The sequence below is a fragment of the Poecilia reticulata genome, chromosome 5, assembly GCF_904066995.2.
Source record: "Poecilia reticulata chromosome 5, P_reticulata-male-v2, whole genome shotgun sequence".
Taxonomy (NCBI): Eukaryota; Metazoa; Chordata; class Actinopteri; order Cyprinodontiformes; family Poeciliidae; genus Poecilia; species Poecilia reticulata.
The window spans coordinates 32,299,135-32,318,500 of record NC_088834.1 but is presented as its reverse complement, the minus strand read 5'-3'; the positions used below and the strand labels follow the sequence as shown (position 1 = coordinate 32,318,500).

At 38.5% G+C, this 19,366-nt stretch overlaps 1 protein-coding gene across 5 annotated transcripts in view; it reads left to right on the top strand.

The window, feature by feature from the left end:
• Window positions 1–5,965: 5,965 nt before the first annotated feature.
• nfasca (neurofascin homolog (chicken) a) overlaps window positions 5,966–19,366 on the top strand; it is a 108,259-nt gene continuing 94,858 nt past the window's right edge. For 2 of the 5 annotated variants that reach the window (XM_008410279.3, XM_008410277.3), the window contains exon 1: window positions 5,966–6,228. The gene's annotated coding sequence lies outside the window, so the exon portion shown is untranslated. The remainder of the gene's footprint in view (window positions 6,229–19,366) is intronic. The other 3 variants (XM_081607499.1, XM_017304761.2, XM_017304760.2) reach the window with 3 other exon arrangements.

Here is a 19,366-nt window from a genome sequence, read left to right as displayed (position 1 = left end):
TTAATTGTTTAGTTTTGTTATTTTTGTAGGAAAGCAACATGTAGACCTGTTTTTTTTAAGCATATCCTAAAGTCTGCAAATTGAAACAGGTGCTGTACGAGGGTATCAGGTTTAATGACTTTGCGTCCAATGCTTTATTAACGCTAGTGTTTGAGAATAACTGTTATGCTGATTTGAAAAGAAAGAAGAAGAAAAAAAACAGTTAAAATTCTGTCCAGTTGTTGGAAAATTAGCTTGTTTTTGACCATTATTTTTTGGAAAATGCAGTGATACACACTCGGTATCCATGGATACGCTGAATGAAATGCTTTACATATTTAATATTACTTTAAAAAGCATTTTAAAAAATTTATTTTCCCTATGACAGTCTATGATTTAATTGTTTAGTTTTATTATTTTTTCAAGATAGGCACATGTTGATCTGTTTTTGTTTTTTTAGCATAGAATGCTAACATGAGTTAGCATTCTATGCTAAAAACATGGGTTCTAACATGGATTAGAATGCTAACATGGGTGAATTGATTTGAAAAAGCTAAAAAAAAATGGTGCTATTTAATCTAATAGTATCAGGTTTGATGACTTTGTAGTCCAATGCTTAGAAATTTTGTTCACTTCTTTGAAATATATAGCTTTAATAGGTCTATGTTGCATTTGTCTGATTAAACAAATTTGTGAGTTAATTCTTTTGTGACTTATGTGTTAGCTTATTGAAATTTGTGGATAAATGTCTGGGATGTTAGCACTACTGTTTGAGAAAAATTGTTATACTGGTTTGAAAAAAACAAACAGGAAAACTTGCTTGTTCTTGACCTTTTTTTAAAAAAATACCCTGACAAAACATATTTGGTTTCCATGGCAATTGACATCAGACTTGTAGAGATTTATTGGGACACTCAAAGACGCTTTACATAAAATCAGTAATTTCCATTCATGTACAGGTTGACTCTCTGATAACGATAAGCTAATGGATTCTAACCAACACCAACAAGAAAGGTGGGAGAAGTGTCTTGACCAAGGACACAACAACAGAGGCGGGCCATTGCAGGGCAAACTCCTACCACTGACCACCCCAGTAATAAGCATTATACGTGTGTGGACACGTGTGTGTGTGTGTCTGTGTCGTAGTGATCTTCAATCAAAGCTGATTTTCAAATACGAAATAATGATTTCTTTGTGAAAATCAGCTTTCATGACTCCAATTCTTTGTCCATTTTTTTGAAAAATGCGAAAACATATTTAGTTTCCATGGATACATTGGTGAAATTATATGAAATTACTTCAATAAAAACTTAAGAAAGACAAAAACTTTTCAAACATGTACCTCCTATAATATCCATAAATTATTTAGTTTATCTCTTTTAGATCTAATTTTTTAGTAGTTTAACACTGCTTATGTGGTTTAAAAAGTTATTTCTGGTTTTAGAAGATCTGTCTTGTTTTATTCAGATCTTTGTAATAAGAAGTCAGTACCTGATCCAGGTTTCAAAAATGTCTCAAAAACATATTTGGCCTCCTTGGATATGTTGCTTGAAATAAAACCTTAACACTTGAAGATTAGAAAAGTTTTTAGATATATATTTCTGTTTACATAGCTTTTAGATATTTTAGAAAAATGTTTATCCTGTGTTATTACTAAATAGTTCATATTTTTATTATTGTTCAGTTTTATTTTTCTAAGAAAGAAGAGTTTTGAATAATTACTTGTTTATGAAATGCTGTGTTGGTCCTTTGCACATTTGGAGCTGTAATATATTTTCACGCTGATTCCATTTTCAGAAAGAGTCAGCAATATTAATAGTGGTGTGGTGATTGGAAACGTATTATTTTAGTTTGAGAGAATTACTTTTAGAGAATCCATTTTGTTGATGTTCTTTGTCTCCATAGAGAGAGTAATATTGACAGAATTCAAATTCAAAAATACTTTATTAATCCCAAAGGGAAATTAAATGTTGTTGTAACTCATTAATTAAGCTTCTTCAAAGAGTTATTTTACACTGGTGGCTGTCGGCAGGAAAGATTTTCACTCTGAGGCTTCTTAGCCTCCAGTAGATCAGTACTACCAGCTGCAGTCCGATAGTGGACCGTCCTTACGCTGAGTCAGAGCTACTTGAGGTTCTTCCTCCAAATTTTGAATACATATGAGACATCAAAATGGCTCAGAAGCTTCAAGAGAGCATTTCTCAGTTAACCTCACTTGAATCCATACATGGACTTGACAAGCGGGAAGAGCCTTTTGAGTCCAGATGACTCCAGACCTATTGGTATCTCACAACGTCATCAGGTAGGTTTGGTAGGGAATGTGGCTCGTGTGACATCTGTGACTGGCATAAACAGAAAGAGGACAAAGGACAGTGACTCTGAAGAGGAGCCCCCTGCCAAGAAGACCAGGGACAGCGATGATGAAGAGGAACCTGTTGTCAGTCCCTCCACAAATACGTTCTGTGAGGATCCCGTTCTGTCATCCCCTGTCCTCAGTCCCTCACAAGGGACGGTGCATGAGGATTCTTTTCAGTCATCCCTTGTCTCCAGTCCCTCACCCATGACATTCTGGGTGGATCCCATTTTTCCACCCTTCAGTCTTTCACCTAAGAGTGCATGTGAGGATCTCATTCTGTCCTCCCCTGTCTTCAGTCCCTCACTACGAATGCCTTGTGAAGGTCCCATTATTTCAGTTCATGCTATCAGTCCCCCAGTCAGTGAAGATCCTGTTTTGTCATCCCCTGTCCTCAGTAGTCCATGAAGGACAGCGTATGAAGATCCCATTGTGTCTGATAGTCCTTCACCTTCAACATACTGCAAAATTCCAAGTTTGTCATTCCCTTGCATATGTATTTGGATGAAGTCTCACATGGACAGAGAAGAGGAACCAATACCTTCAACATCTGGGATTGAATCTGACATAATTAGAGAAAGAGAGAGTTCCAGACGAGTGTGGTTTATACCTCACTATGACTTGTCAAGTGACTCTGATTAGATTGGGATCTTGAAAAACTGAAGATCTACCTGAGAAGCCCCATTAGGATACCATAATTTCTCTGTTGTTTTTGTTAAAGCCAATGGTTTTTAGCAGGACCGAGGATGCCTTAGGTAGTGTCTTGCACCGGGGCTTTTCTTTATCTCAGTGCTAGATTTTTTATTTTAGATGTTAAGGATATTAGCAGGACCGAGGACGCCTTATGTAGCGTCTTGCACTGGGGCTTTTCTTTATTCCGCTGCTAGATTTTTTATTTTAAATGTTAAGAATTCTGGCCAGATAGGCAATGCTGACTTTTTTGCTGTTAATGAATGAATGAATGCTGGAGGAGGCTAATTTAAATTTCTGAGAAACAAGACCATACTGCTGAACAAAACACTAAAAGGAGTACATGGCTGGTGTGTAAAAGATAAATGCTAAAAGAAACGAGACAACACTACAGGATTAATATTAAATCTAAAACAATCTTGCTGGGTGTCGTGATCCGTGTTTCTATGTGTTTATTTTTTAGTTTCTGTATGATCCTGTTTCCTGTGAGTCCTGTCTCTGCGTCTTCCCCCGTTGATTGTCTCCCAGGTGTGTCTCGTTCCCTTGATTACCCCATGTGTATTTAGTCTTACCTGTTGTCTGTGTTCTTCGTTGGATCCTCGTCATATGTCTATCGTCATACGTTAGTCGTCTTTGTCAGTCAGTCAGTTTCCTCAGAAGAACTGTGAAGTTCTGAGGTTGCTTGTTTTAGTTTCAGTCCTGTCTATCAGTAGCTACCGGTATTAGCTGTGCGATAACTCTCTGACGTGCCGCCTGTGTTGAACTGTTGCTTCATCATTAAACACCGTCATCTTCACCATAACCTGGGTCTCAGCGTTCTATCCTCACCACCACCAACCCCACCACATGACACTGGGTAAAAATCAAACCTAAAAACGATTAATACAACGCGGCTCGGGACACTGGAATCAATACAATTGAGACAACACTGCTGCCAATTAAACTCTTTAAAATTTAAACAATGTTTCTGACAGTTGTAAAAAAAAAAAAATTCTATTTCTATGAAGAAAAAAAAACAAAACTATTTTGTGGAGGGCCCCCTGTCAGTCAGGGGCCCTTGGAATTGTCTTAACATTTCTCCCCTTTACGACGCCCCTGGTTATAAGACTCAGACCATAATCATCCATGGCTCTAATTCCTGGGCCATCCAGTCAGGACAGTTTACATTAACAAGGAAACACTGGACATACATATGCTGGAAAAGGAGAGAATTCTATCTACTGTCTATATCTGCTTGTCCATCCAGACATAGGTTATACGGGTCATCGACTGGGGTTGCCAGTCCACGATGGGGCAACACAGGGACACACATTCTCATACCTACAGGTCTTTTTAGGGTTTTCAGTTGATCCAGAAGTCATGTTTTTGGACTGCTCAAAAAGAATTTATTAAACTTTAAGAGGTACAAAATAGCTATAAGCTTCAAATAAAATGTAAATGTGTTTAAGTTAGCAACTGGAATCAGGTCTACAGAAAGGCTGATTTCCAGCTAAGGGACACGTCTATGTAAGGATTAAGTTTTAGTTTTCACCCTAATTACCTACAGGAGACCCTTTGCAAATATGACAAATTGGGTGGGCAAAAACTATTCAGAGCATTACAAAAAACAATTCTGAAATGTACGTGTAGTCGGTGCAAAGACTTTAAATTTAGTGTAATGTGAGCTCGCTTTCGAGTCCTGAAGTAGCTGTAATGTGGAGTTAAAGTTCCTTTAGGAAGACCAGAAAAGAAAGACGTTAAGCTATTCTGCAAGTTCTAAAAAGCATAAACTAAAGTCTCTGCAGTCGACTTAGAGAAAAACAGATGCCCTCAGGCAATGTTCTTCAGATTTTTTCTTTTCTTTTACATTTTTAATGTGGTTTATGAAACTTAAATTTGAACCAAGTACCGTTGCAGGCACTGAATTAATTCTATCAAATGAAAAATGTGGTTAGATGCCTCCTGTGAAGGACTGGCAACCTGTACAGGGCATATCCAACCTTATGCTGCATGACCTCAGAGATAAATGGACATGATGGATGGATCAAAAGAAAACGTCATTTGTAAAGCAACTATTTTAACACGTCTGGCACTGTGGCTTCTGTCTAAGCACAAGACTGTTAGGTGATTCCGGTAAACAGAGGGATAAAAAGCCTGATGTAGGGGATAACCTTGGAGCCTCTAAAGCTGGATGTGGAAGAGAAGAATGTTACATTGGCTCTTCAGGATCAATAAGGTGATCAAGTGAATGTTAAGGGCTTCTTGATTGGCAGGAAGCCACTCCTTGCAACACCAGTGTCTTAACATAATGAGTATTGCAAGTACTTCTGATTGGCAAAATGTTCTGATTGCAAGACATCTTGCAGCTGTGGCTCAGTGGTATAGAGTAATAGCAATCGGAAGGTTGTGGGTTCTATTCCAACTTCCATCTGTCACATATATACCCACGGGCAAGGCAACTTGGGATATTGATTTATGTCTATATATGTGACTTGAATGTAGCTCTAATGTAAAGTACTTTAAGTGGTCAGTACCAGAGAAATGTTATATAAATTTAGTCCATTCACTATCCCATTAGGACACAGTCAAACATATCAATCATGTATGTCTCTCTGTCTGTCTGTATGTATGTATGTGCTCGTTTGCAGGTTAAAAGTACATTTAGAAAATAAACTTTCAACAAGTATTAATACTTTCTATTTAGTCCACATTTCTGTATTGTCATTTTTTTCATTGGTCTGACATATTTTATTCCTAAGTGTGTTTTCTTTAGATGTAAGCATAAAATAATTAGCGTAAATATTCGTGCGTCTTTCACCGAGTGAATTAGGATAGGCTACTGAAATAAATTGGCTTTTTAACAACATTTGAATTAACTGAATATGATTGAAGCTTTCGGACTAAATTTCCGCCATGATGTTCTGCCCTGCGGGGCAGTTTCCTCCGGCTGCACAGCTTCCCGCCACCTGACTCCGAAGCGTGTGCACGCGGCAGCAGAGAAGGGATGCGCGCTGCGCGAGCCAGAGGGAAAACAGCTGAGGAGGGCAGAGGTACAGAAACAGGGAAAGCTGCTGCTGCTGCTGCTGCTGCGGCTGCTCTCACAGGAAACACGGAGTCATCGTTCCACTCACACCGACCGCACAGAGGAGGGAGAAGGTCCTGCGATGTCGCTGCGGAGCTGACAGCGCCGGGTACCGCAGCGGGGGCGACGCAGCAGACCAGCGCAGGTAAGCGGACATAATCTTTCTATGATGCTCTCGTAGTTGGAGCTTTAACGTCGCGCTGACGCATCGGGTGGTGTCCCGGCTGTGGGGAACCGGAGCTATGGAGTTCACGGCGTCAAGGAACAGATAATGACAGCAGGACAGAGTGCCGCAAACTCTGCTGAAACTGAGATGTGTTTTCGCGTCTCGCCGCAGTGTTCTCGGGGCGCCCGGTGTGGGCAACGGGCCTCGCCTCTTTGCGCATCCTCTGGATGATGCTGCGGTTTTGGGATAACTTTGCTGCTCTGCGCAAATCTCAAACACAAGCACCAAAACCCGCGCAAACGAGCAGGCTGTACCTCCCTGACTGCATCCGCAGAGGCCTGTGGCTGTCTTTGGCGTGTGAGCGGAGGTGTCGGCGCAGAGGACAACGAGGACATTTAAAGGGCTGCCTGGGCTTGTTTGGTTAGGCCTCCGGGTTCTAGCCTGGGATCATCACACCGTGGTTTGGCTCGAGGTGGACCACGGATATGAAAGTGTGGAAATCATGCTTAGTGATTACATCATGGAAGACACAGCCTCCGTCAGAGCCCAAATCAAAGTCTTGTCCTGCTGTCCTGTTCTAGGTCCCGTGTTCCACGTGTGTGCTGCAGTATTACACATCAACTCTGACTACAGACATTGCATAGTTATTCTCCTGGATTAGTCTCTCTGCAGGTCATCTTTATGTTGTTTAATGAGGCTGGGATAAATCTAAACAGCTTCACTGCCTTCATTAGAATTCAGATATTACTTTCCACATAAATTTGTATTCACATTTATTTTATACATTATGTTCTATTAGCAGTCAACTGTAAAATCATTAATATTTTTCTCGTCTCATTGCACAACATCAGACATTATTCATCACAGCGTACAACAGTATGAGTTTTTGGGTTGCTTAAGGCAACAGCTTATCTGTGCGACCGGTGTGAGCAGAACGAGTTGTCTGCATCTGTGCCAGGATCCAATGTGCATACATGTTATTGCCACAGGATGTGGCGGTGCATGCTCCAGTTACTGTCACCGTGTTCTTGGACTAGGACACAATGTGTGATTCAGAACACTGTCGATTAGGTAGAACAGAAAGTTTAAAGGTTTGTCGTCGGCTGTACCATAGTGTTTTGTTCTTTCTTTGTTTGGTTTGTACATTCTGGCTTTTTATGTCTTTGGACTTTCTGCATCTGCAAAGGCTAAATGTAGATTTTGATCTGGTAGCCACCATGTGAGCCCTCAACCAGTCAGTCATACAGCAATAGAGAAATGGTGTTTCAGGTAATCGCTGAAAAAGTCTTGATGCCTGCAGTGAATGTTATCTTCTCCTTTAAACCTTTTTTTTTTATTTTTTTTTTACATTTTGCCACATTACTACCACTTACGTCTACAAATTGTTTTATGATTTTATGTGATAAGGCTACACAAAGTAGTGCATAATTGTAAAGTACAAAGAAGAAGGATACATGGTTTCAAGTTGTTTCAAATAAATATCTTAAAAATGTCTTATACATTTGGGCAAGGAACAAGGAACCCGCTTTACAGATTTTCAGATTATCACCTAATTACTAAGAAGTGACTACCTGTAACTCTTAATCACAGGTAGTTCTGTGATCCTGTGCATCTAAGGGATCGATAGATGTTCTGTTTCTGACCTCAGAGGTTTCCTAGAGAACATAGAGAACAAACGACATACTGAAGACCAAGGAACACAGCAGACAAGTCAAGAATGATATTTCAGAACTCTGTTCAAACCGACATCTGAACATGGAGAGAGGATGAATCAACTGCAGACCTACCAAGACATGGATGTCCAGCTAACCAGACAGGGAAAGAGGGCATTGATCAGAATGCTATGCATAGCACGTGATGCATATTTTAGAAAACTGATCACTTGCAATATTGGCTTAAATTCTGCACTGTTATCCAAAAGCATGTTTAAAAATGTGCAAATCAAATCAAAATATGCCTAAGCAAGGTTACTGCACCATTTAAATTATGTTTTATTCTCAAATAAATGTTTTTTATTTTAAGAATTATGCATGGAAAGGCTTTTCAAATGATTCTTTAAAATAAAATGTCACTTGGAGCTTTAGACTGACTGTATTTTTAAAGTAAGATTGTGAAAATTTGTGCTGAGGAGATATTGTACGATTGCTTACTGTTATGCATGTTAGTGGTGAGAACACGGCTGCACAGATTTGTGATTTCTGCCTCAATTTTCATCGTACCAGCAGAGAATAACTCGTCTTGTTTGGTCTTAGAAGGGAACAAACTAACATCCCAGACAGACTGTCCCTGACTCTCTGTGGCATCAAGCACGTGACTTCCCCTTTCTTCCACGGACATAGCTTGTACCCCAGCAACATGAGAGGAATATGTTTGTTCAGCTCTAAAAAAAGATGAGGGTTATGAGGAAAGATGAGGAGCCATGAAGGAGGAGCACATAGAGCAGAGGTAGGCTGATATGTACAGGACAGAATGTAATACGACCCGCTGGTGTCAGGTGTCAACAGGTTTAGCTGACTTCCTCTGATGACTGACATAAGAACACCGTGGTCTGATAATCAAAGATGCAATCATCTCTCGAACCACCTGAGGTTCCAGGAGCAGTCAATTGTCTCCATGGCGTGGGTTAAAGGGACTCCATCCAGGGATGCTAGTACACTCTGGGAGACATGTTTGATTTTAATAACAAAGCAGTACGTTGATCAGCTCAATATGTGAAGGTGAAGTTCAACCAGTGCCTTTATCAGGGGTTTGTATAAGTGGAAGTCACTGAAGATTTACATTACTTCAATTATTATTTCTTTCTTCTTTGAAAGTTCAGCATCAGCTACAGTGTAGCCAATGGGTGGGACTGTCTCTGAACAACTCCACATTTTCTACATGCTTCTTATTGAAACAGCTCTAAAATGGAAGCATGTTCATCTATCATCTGTTTACATGGCAAAGCTTGATAAAGCAAAGCTAACATCCAAGAGGTGAAGTGAGGTCATGTAGGGAAAAACCAAATCGCCATAATCCTATATTAATTTACTGTAAGCCTTTTTTTGATAGGCTTTGCTCACACCAGGATGTAGTGCACATATTTGACCACTAGATGTCAGTGTTGCAGTACAAAAGATCCTAGATCCCATTTGTTGTGCTGTATTGCTGTTAGACTACTGAACAGAGATAAATTATCTTAGCTTCAAAAATCTTCAACAAAAACTTTTTCACTTTTTTGTTTTGGTTTGACAAAAAAATATCAGCTAACTTTAAACATAGTTATATGTGGAGGATATTTCATTATTTTAATAAAGGAGTCCAACTGAAATCCCTGTGTCAATCTAATCAGCAGTCTGGTTGCTATATATAATCTATATATAAGGGAAAGCTCAAAAGCTGAAAATGCAGTAGAAACGCTCAAAATGGTGGCTTTTCAACATTGTTAAAGGGGAGCATCTCTGTATCGGCTAAAATTATTGTGCTCACTTTTAACTTATTATACGGTTCATTGATTTGTTGCCCATTGTGACAGGCCTACCGGTGGTTAATTCTCAAAAAGACAACTGCAAACTCTATGGTAGAAAAATAAAGATGTTGAAGCTTTAAGACATTTATGAGCTGTTTCAATTTTTAAAGATACTCGACACTTCTTTATATACAAAGAGGACACACACACACGCACACACACACACACACACACACACACACATATATATATATATATATATATATATATATATATATATATATATATATATATATATATAGATATATAGATATATAGATATATACACTGCTCAAAAAAAATAAAGGGAACACTTTAACATTTAAGTGAACACTGAAGTGTTCCCTTTATTTTTTTGAGCAGTATATATATATGTATATATATATATATTTTGTGGATTTACCTTTTTAGTGAGAAAACTACTAGGAAGTTAGATTGGGATGATGTCCAGTTCAAGATAAATTAACTTGGTATTAGTGCAGCCTGCTGGTCGCCATGGTCACCTTGCAATGTTGGGTGTGATCAGGTGCTATATTTACCTGTATCTTCTGGTGTTAGATTCTGTCTGGTGTCAGCTTCCTGCGGCGAACAAGGCGATCGCATATGGTTAAAACTGCAGGTCAGTATCATACAGGCCGGCACGCAGGCTGTTTATTTTCGAAGTTGTATTGCAATCAGTGCATTTGAAAGGGAAAAAAAGCTGTAGGCATTACTCTCATAAATAATAGTTCATAAATTTTACTTCCACATGTTCGAGGCATTAAAAATGTTTGGGTTTTTTTGATAGCAAAAGAGAAGAGAAAGGGAACATTAATAGTCAAAATATCAGCCAGAAAAATAATATAATGAAATCCCAACTTGCAAAGTCCATTCTTGTGTTTTTAATTATGGCCATGCAGTTATAGTTTCTCTACGGCATACATTTTTAACCTCTCTTTGAATTGGGTCACTTCTGGTGGGTGTGGTTTTAACTATGATGTGCTTGTTGCCTTCTTAGCCATTAAGAATAATATTCTCAACTGGAACTGATGTGAGTTTTGATAACATGTAGCAAACACTAAATCATTTTATCTGCCTTATGTGATCAGTCTTTTCTGGAAAGACTCCAAAAAATGTTCAATATTTCACACCATTCATCATTTTTCTATCAGCAATGTGTAAGCTGTAAGTATTAAGTCATTTGAGGGGAGATCATAACTTGTTGGAGTTGTTGCAAGGACATCAGGTCTCCTGATCCCCTAATAATTTCCTATTGTTTAAAGCCAATATGGTATTGATGGTACAAATGTAATTTTATATGTTGCTTTTTTTTGTTCTAGATATTGAGGGGGAAAATTTAGCGCCTTACTCACTGCTGACCAGACATTAAGTGTATTTCTTTTTTACTTTCTGATTATGTATTTTGGCAGCTTTCCAGGAGTCTGTTCTCATAAATGGGCTTATGTCCAACTGGCTATTTGGGCAGTCACTCTGCTCCATCCATCCCCACCCATATAATATTATCTTGGCACAACCACGCAGCCACTGATCTAAGCCGAGCAGCATGGAGATATTTCTTTCAAGTCAGGCAGATTTAATCCCCCTGTCTCCTTTAAAAATGAGCTGGCAGTCTGTAGATGTAGAGATTGGAAGAGTCTTAGTAATGCGTTCATTTGCATTGTTCCCACCCATCCAATGAATGGAAAATGTCCAGTAGTAAGATCAGCTTTTATTTTTCCCATCAATGTACCATAATTATCCTTGACTGGCTGTATCATGTCGGGGGTTATAGTAATTCTCAAATACCTTAAACCCTTAATTAGGTTGGTAGAATTCAAATTTGCTTGCCAATTGTACTGATCAGTGTCCCGCTAATGTCATTGCTTCTGGTTGCTGACATTCTATGTTCTGAATCATCTGTCTAGAAAGTTTTTGTGCTCTGTTTGATGTATTTTTTTTTACCCTTAATTTTTTGTGTGAAATTAATATAGCTAGGGGTTCAATTTGGCACATAACAAAAGACTAATGCAGTCTCCTTTCAGGAACACTGCTTGAATGGATTGAAGTGCCATCTTTTTTTTTTCTTTTTTTTTACAGTGCATTGAGATGACATGTTGTAAACAAACTGAATTGAACTGAATGAACCCTATCTTTCCAGGCAGAAAATCTTAGAGCAACAGCCATTTTTTTTACCTCGACATAGGGCTAACTTTGACCCAGTTAACAAATATTTGGATAAAATTCCATAGGAATTACAATTACACGTAAGAATGGCCCAATTTTTGGGTTGAATGTAGCAAAAAATCATAATTATCAGGAATGGAGGCTTGAAAAGGTCAGTGTGTGCGGAATTATAGTTTGCACTCTGGGTGCATTATGTTTTTCCAATCCAAAGGCTAAATAATTGTATTGTAAATCAGTGTTTTTTAACCACTGTGCCACGGCACACTAGTGTACCGTGATTGATCGTCAGGTGTGCCGTGGAAATTATCCAATTTCACCTACCTTATTTTCCGGACTATAAGCTGCTACTTCTTTCCTACACTTTGAACATGCGGCTTTTCGGTGGATTTTTCTTCAACCACCAGGGGGCTCTTTAGCAGGAAGTGAATCATTGGAAGTCAAAATTGGAAATCAAAGAAGAACGCGCTAATTGTCATTTCAAACAAGCACATGCTAGCAGCAGGCACGATGGAGAAATGTTTTCAAACTCATATGATGCAGCTTTTAATTTGCATCATATGCAACTTAAAAGCAACTTAATGAGCTTAAAAGCTCATCATATGAGCTTTTAACAGCTTCCCATGTTACAAGGGAACTTTTAACATGTTCCCTTGTAACATGTTAAAAGGGAAATAGAGCCCCTGCATGTAAACTCGGTGTGAACAAAACTGGATTTGGAGACGGGAGAACTGCGTCCTTAATATATCCAGCAGTTATTAGGACGCAGCCCTCTGCTGCCCTCTGCTGGGTCCTTATGGGAAACCGAGAGCGGCAGAGATACCAGCGGCCTGTAGCCCGGTGCGGCTGATATATGTAAGTTTCCAGGTGGCGGGGCGGGGAATTCAAAAACTTTGAAGGTACAGTTTATAGTATGGTGCGCTCATAATCTGGAAAATACGGTAATTGGTCGTAAAAGATTTTTTTTTTTTTTAAATCGAATTAATTATCTGCAAATAATGCCATCTTTGAGTGTCTTTGCTGTAGTAGTGACTAGCGGTGTAATCATGTAATTTTATTATCACTAGATGGCAGTAGGTACAGCAAGAGAATTAGTGATGCATGAATGTATCACACACGACAGTGTTGTGGCACTGGCCAGGTGTATTTTTGAAGTGGACATGTTAAGTGCAATTTGAAATAAGAAATGTAAAATATGATAAAAATAAATTTTTGTGGTTATTTGATTCCTATTCAAGACACTTTGATAAGTATGACTATATATGTAATATAGGCAGCTACAGAGTATTTTTGTTTACACTTTTGGTTGATGTTGTGCCTCGTGATTTTTTTCAATTAAAACATAAATCATAAAAGGTTGAAAAGCACTGTTGTAAATCATTTCCTTTTTACCTGTTTAACAAAAAAATCTAAGTGTGCATTATTTTAATGAAAAGAACAAATTATGACTTCATCTATATGTATTGTATATCTTTACAACAGGCCTTGCTCTCAACTTTGATAAAAATTCTACTTAATCTAAAATGAGGTAATAAAGTCGAAACAGATAAAGGTTGAGGGTTCAGTTTCATCTTCCTCCAGTGCAAGGCGTTTAACCCCTGTGTGTTGGTGTGTGTTGTGTGCATGATAGTGAATTATCATTTTTATCATTATCACAAGAATACTTAGTCAAACGGAGGAGGGAGAGCCACTGGGATGCACTCTGTTGCATTCACTTACACTCAGACGCTGGAGACTTACTCATCTAAACACTTGTTTACACAACATACGTTTTTATATTCAAGAGTCTAAAACCTGTTATAGAGCCAAACATGTTACATTTAGATTAAGAGGAGGATAAGAAGACACTTAAATCATCAAATAAAATTTCAGCTTTTAGTAAAATGAACTTTCCTGTTAACAAACGGTTCAGTTTTAGATTGAATCCAGGGTGCTGGAGACATACTTTAAGGCCAGAAAGAAATTAGACATTAATGAAATCTCACTATGACTACTAGCTGTCTGTATCACTGAAGCGGCTTCTGACTGAAGAAACTCAGTTGTTGAGTATTAGCGCTGTGAAGAGAATCCTGAGGTCCATTATGTTCTTCATTTTATGAAACATTTTTCTTTGGACAGTCTTCTCCGGAGCCTCCAGAATGCCACCTAGAACAAAACCAGCCTTCGTTATCAGCATGTTGAGCTTTTTCATGGTGGACCGCTGTACATGGTGGACCGCTGTTGGTTGTGGTTTAGGCATAAGATAATTCTTCAAAATGTACAGGATTTCTCCCCCCCCTTTTTTTTGTATTTTGAAAAATGTTCTTAGCTGTCTTAAGCCACCCCTACATTTACTGAAAACCTTTTGTGTTTCCAGTGCAGCACCTGCTCATTCAATATCTGTCAATTCAAGTGTTATCTCATTAAGCTTTTCTGTCACTTCTTTTGTTTTCTGTTTCAAACAAGCTAGTATTATGAAAATGAAATATAAGTTAGATTTTTTTTTCTTGAAGTTGCTCAGTTATCCGTATCACACATTTCAACAAAAGGAAGAAACGTTGAGACTTATGACTCACATAGTGTGGAAAGGCACTAGGTTAAGATTATTTCTGATGGTGTATTTTTTTTATACACAGCCTGTTGACACTGTGTATTGAAAACTGGAAGAAATCTGCTTAGTCATTGGTTCATCCTTTTAATAATTCACATGTAATCATACTTTGTAGAATGGTATTTCACGCAGAAGTGGCCCACTGGTCTCCTGTCTGGTAATTTCTCTCTCTTTTACCCAAGTGAATTAGAGGTGAATTTCCCTCACAGCCGTCTGGCAGGCTGCGACGGGCAGAGGATAAACAGAGGATGGGAAGAGCAGATGGAAGGAGGAAAGGTCTGACGATGCTCCAGGCCTCAGTCTGCTGCTCATCAACAGACCTGATCAGCTAATGACAGGAACCAGGAGGGAAACCTTAACACAGAATATGCTGCGTTGGTGCCACTGGAACATCCTCGTCTAAAAGTGACGGTAAAATTAGGATGATAACACCACAATGTTTGTGAAATAATAACAACACTACTAGAAACTTGATTAAAAATCTAATCAGGCGGTTGCAGTATCCCGACTTTCTGGATTTCAGTTTTAGGTGATATTTAATAGTGAATAGTAAGAATTTCTGTGGAGACTTCTGCCACGGTTCTGGCTTTTGAGTTTGACTGTTTTCATACAGTCAGTAGTGAAGTATGAGCAGGCCTACGGTATGAACCGTGGAGTAGCATTGTGTCAGACGTAGAGACGGACTGGATTGGTTGCAGATATTCTCAGTGGCATTGGGCTGGCTCACACTGGAGCAGACACAGAGCGAAGCCTGCAGGAAGACAAAGGTCACACTCTCCTTTGTCTATGCACACTGATGATATTTTAGTAATGTATTCGCCAAAGGCGTCTTTTCCAAATGTAGCTGCTCCGGGGTTAGGACCGAAATACACTCGGCAGCTCTGATCCTCCCAGACACCATGTCTGATTTGGTAGATTCAGATTTTCCGGCACTCATTATCATGCAAATAAAAGTTGGAGTCAGCTTTAATAGCCTCTGTTCTTTGTCTCTCTTGATTAAACTGACTACTGATGTGGTATTTTTGATTTATCTACATATCTACTTAATCTATCATGAACATATAAAATAATTTGAAAGTACTGTTCCTTAAGAATCTTCCTTAAGGTCATTAAATATGTGTCATGACTTTAAACAGCAGATGGGAGAGGGGAGCTGGTGCCTACTGGGATTAAAGGTGACACAACTGTAAAAAAAACTAACAAACATATAAGTTTCATCTAAACAAATATACCAAGAATAAGTATAACAAACACTCGAACAGAAGAAGAAGAAATAAAGGAAGAATAAACAAAGACAAATGAATTAAGATGCCAATAAGCTAAACTGATAAAAAAAATGAAGTACCTCAGGGAGGATATTACCAGGGCCGTGCAGAGACCACTAAAGGGGCAGGTGCTCAAAAAAAAAAAAAAGGGCACATCTAACAGTATTTTAGGACAGAATATTAACAAAGCCACTCAGCTTTCAAAGTTTAATAAACAATGATAAATTACAAAATGGTGAGATATACAATCAAAGCTAAGGAAAATCTCTACATAGAGCATACAACTATGCATATGTAAGATATTTTATTAGTAATTTCTTTCTGCAGGTCTATTTTGTTATAGGAAAGTATTGCAATATTCAAACCGGCAATTTAGCAAGATGCAATGCACAATGCAACCTTTTAGTGTACAGTAATCTATAAAACAAAGAGCTTCCTGTTTGCTGCACTTGCAGTGGAGATGAAGATGGTCCATTCAGGAAAGCAGAGCTGCATCAAACTTTAACGTGGACCTGCAGAAAAAACAAAAAACAAAAGCAAATATTTAATTGTTAATGTATGTCACCATGAGAAAAGCCTACTGAGTTTTGCTTAAAAAACTTTTTTAAACATTTAAATCACACATTTGTCTCATGAAGTGATTTTTTTTTTTTGCAAAAACTTATTTGTGCATGTCAGAAATCTTTTCTTAATATTCTAAGGTTTTGTTTGTGACTCAAAGTTTTGCTTGTGATTCTCACATGACGTCGTGGGCAGGACCTAAAATCACAACAAAATATTTCTGATGTGTGAAAATAAAAGTTTATGTTTGGCAAATAACTTTTTATGTTCACAAGACAAAAATTAGTTATTTAATTAAAAAGTTTTTTAAACAAAACGATTTTTTTTTTTAAGAAATCATTACAATTCCAAAAGTTTTAATTACAATTTTATTTTACTTAATTGAGGTTAGTTTTTTTTCCCCCCCATTGAATAATTGGGAAAAAAAATTTAACTTCATACTCTGCTAACCAGACCCTAAACTTAAAGTCTGGGTTGAGTTTTTTCCCCTTCATTAATGACACTTTTATTACATTCATTATATCTATCATGGTAATTAACGGTGAGTTATTTTTAATTCTAAATGAATATCCCTGTTGGACTTTTATTTAAGTGTTATTTTCCTTCAAGATACATTTACCTAACGCCAGAATAAATGAAATGTACATTATGCAGCAAAGGAAATTAGAAGATCGGAAATATATCCATTATGGAGATGATCTGTTTTGGACAGGCGATGTGTCCCCTATTGCATAATAAATACTAAAGAATGACCGCTATCATTAACGGTACAGGGGAGAAGCTTTTTAGTTATCTTGCTTTGCTAGCAAAATCGTTAGCTTAGCAGCTAGCTTATAGCACAACAACAACAGCCTAATGTCTGTATGATAAAAATACTGAATCGATAGATAAGAACAGTTTCTCCTCACCTGGTTGTCTCCTCCCGCTCAGTAGTTCTTCAGAGAAAGGCAGACGCAGAGGCCTGTCAGTGTCTGTTGTATTTCATTACCTCTCTGCTTAAACCGCGACTCCGAGCTGAAGCAGAAGCGATACGTTCAACGTTTTCCGTCATCTGACAAGTAGCAAGTCTACTCCACTTTATCCACCAAAAACATTTTTTTTAATTCACCAAAAACTGTTCAGTAATCTGGAACGTTTGCTACGTTGAGCTCCAGTTAGCCGCCTTATCTCAATGCGCGAGAGGCAACTGCGTCATGCGTCACGGGCAAAAGGTCAAAGGTAACAAGGTGACCAGAGGGCTTATTATGTTGTACAAAAATAAAAATAAAATAATAATAATAATAATTTTAGTACATGTTATGTGTCACAAGAAGGCTTAGAAAATAATACAAAAAAATAAAATAAAATAAAATAAGATAAAAATTGACCAAAAGGGCACTTGGGGGCAAGGAGCAAAAAGGGCAGGTGCTCAAGCACCCCCAGCAACCCCTTCTGCACGTGCCTGGATATTACTCAGAGAAGGAGTATTTTTACAATCCAATATTTCTCATTAAAGGGCACAGTAAACCACTTTAACAGTAAATCAGATTTTCTTCAGAAGCCTTAAACACATGTCTTTTTTTTTTTTTTCTTTTTTTCTCAGAGATTATGTCAGTCCCTTGATGTGACCAGTAGAGACGTCACATCAAACTTCAAATCATGGGCATGCCAGAAATACAATATATAGAAGTACAACATATAAAATTATGTGTCTCTTTCCTAACAGCTTCAACTATTCTGGCATGATTTGTCTCTTAAGATGTCCTTTACACCACTGCATCCAACGCTTTGCATTGCAGTTGGTCACATAAGGCTGAGATTATCCTGCTTGGTCATGGAAACCCATTCCATTCAGCTTTCTATGCACTGTGCTTGAACTCATCTGAAGGCCATATGAAGGTCAGCAATCCATTGCTGGGATGATTGGTTTATTTTGGTTAATTAGGCAGGCAGGTCAAAGGGCCTGAACTGGATGATCCATGTGGGCTAGTCCATAATGAAAACAAGAACAGCAGAAAATCGATGTCATCATTCACAAGTCCTCTCTCCGTTCGCTGATTGGCCCGGTACCTACCAGAGAAATCCAAGTCAGTAGGAGAAATCTGAAACTGAATGGAGATGAAAATTGAGTAGAATTGTGTAGGAGGGCACTGGCCAGGCTACTCGCAACCCACGAAGTGTCTCATTGTATTTATTCACTGAAATGTGTGCAATTTAGCTGTCAATTGTTTTAGTGGGGGATTGTTTTATGTGTCCTGTGACACAGCTTTGGAAAGGCCTACATTATTTATACTTACCCCCCCCAAAAAAAATAAAAATCAGACAGAATAGCTCATGAGGCATTTATGGCACAAAGTAGGACTCGGATAAATGTCAGCCATGTCGATGTCTACATAATTATGTGGTTCAAGTGACTGAATACAGAAACATCAGTTGATCTGATGTGTTTTGCTTAGCTAGCAGCTCACTCTGTGCCTTGGCCTTTCCTTATTTTGCATGGTAAGTGTCTGATCACTCATAACACTGTAATGCCAGGAGGGAATAGTTGGTGCCTGTGTACTTAGAATGTGATGAGCCAGGATGCCTGTTAACACCGCGTCTCATTGGACCGGGGTGGAGTGGAGCCTGAACAGACTGTGTTTATGGTTTGCGTGTTCTCATCTGATCCTCCAGCTCCTTTCCAGTCTGTTTGAAAGTGACCAAAGCTGGGTGCCTGAAGGGCATCACCAACCAAATACCCCATCTGTTTCTGTCTTGCACTCAGCGCCTCGGTTTGGCTGCGTGTGACTGACAGCTGAGGATTGTCCAGATCTAAAAGCTCACATCAATAGGATGAGCCACACCAACATGTTAACAAAGGACAGCCTTTCTACTTCTGGCGCAGGCCTGCAGGGCCCTCTCTATTCTCTCTGCTTTATTTATCAGAAAGAGACATTTTTGTCAGTTGCTCATCTAACTGGCTTGTGAGTTGATGTGTGTTGGTCATATTCCCAGAAGCAGCTTCTGCAAACATTAAGTCTGTTGATGAACTCTGAATTTCCGGTTTTATTATAGCTGGTTTCAACGAGTTGAACCAAG